This window comes from Mastomys coucha, unplaced genomic scaffold (genome assembly GCF_008632895.1).
Source record: "Mastomys coucha isolate ucsf_1 unplaced genomic scaffold, UCSF_Mcou_1 pScaffold18, whole genome shotgun sequence".
Taxonomy (NCBI): Eukaryota; Metazoa; Chordata; class Mammalia; order Rodentia; family Muridae; genus Mastomys; species Mastomys coucha.
In genome coordinates this window covers 100,007,575-100,008,699 of record NW_022196900.1, presented here as the reverse complement: position 1 = coordinate 100,008,699, position 1,125 = coordinate 100,007,575, and the positions used below count along the sequence as shown (strand labels likewise).

General features: G+C 46.1%; 1 pseudogene; it reads left to right on the top strand.

Annotated features, from left to right (window-relative positions):
- Positions 1-227: 227 nt before the first annotated feature.
- Positions 228-1,125, top strand: LOC116095794 (annotated as a pseudogene).

Below are 1,125 nucleotides of genomic sequence, written 5' to 3'. Positions count from 1 at the left end.
AGGCAGGTGGATCTCTGTGAGTTTGAGGCCAGGCTGGTCTACAGAGAGAGTTCTAGGACAGTCAGAACCACATAGAGGAAACCCTGTCTTGAAAAACAAAAAACACCCAGAAGCAGTTCCTCTGGCTGTGACTCTAGCAACAGGTCCACTGCAGAGTCTGGAGCTGAGTTTGAGGGATGACTAGGGGCCGCCGCAGCTGCAGCCTAAGCAGCGTTTGATGGTTTGCAATGTCAGGCTTTGATAACTTAAACAGCGGTTTCTACCAGACAAGCTACAGCACCGACAAGCAATCTCAGCAGTCCTATGGCTATGGAGGAAGTGGAGGACCCTACAGCAAGCAGTATGCTGGCTGTGACTACTCGACGCAAAGCCGATTTGTCCCTCCAGACATGATGCAACCACAGCAGACATACACTGGGCAGATTTGCCAGCCAACTCAGGCCTATCCTCCAACAACACTACAACCATTCCATGGAGACAGCTTTGAGGAGGAGCCCCCTTTGTTAGAAGAGTTGGGTACAATTTTGACCATATTTGGCAAAAAAAAAAAAAAAAAAAAAAAAAAAAAAAAAAAAAAAAAAAAAACCGCTAACGATGCTACACACAACACACACACACACACACACACATCCCAGGGCAGCTGACAACAGTGTTGTGAATGAGACCCACTTGGCAGAGCCAGTGGTGTTCCGCCTTGCCTTTGGGGCCCACGCGGTTACTGGCTGGCAGAATCCAGTTTGGCAATGTATACGGGATCAGTGCAATTGGATGTTTGGGAATGTTTAGTTTGTTTAATTTAATGAGTATGACAGGTGTCTCATTTGGTTGTGTGGCAAGTGTCCTGGGTATCGTCTTCTTCCCATAATCCTGTCGTCCAGCTTTGCAGCAGTAGTACTTTCTTTACAAGGAATGGTAGGAATTCTTCTCACTGCCTCAGTCATTGGATGGTGTAGTTTTTCTGCTTCCAAACTTTTTATTTCTGCAATAGCTATGGATGGACAACGACTTTTAGTGGCATGTCCCTGTGCTGCGTTGTATGGAGTCTTAGCTCTGGTTTTTGTCTTTCGAACTGGTTTTATCTGGGACATGGATATCAGTGGGTTGAATTCATTAAAAAGCCCTTGA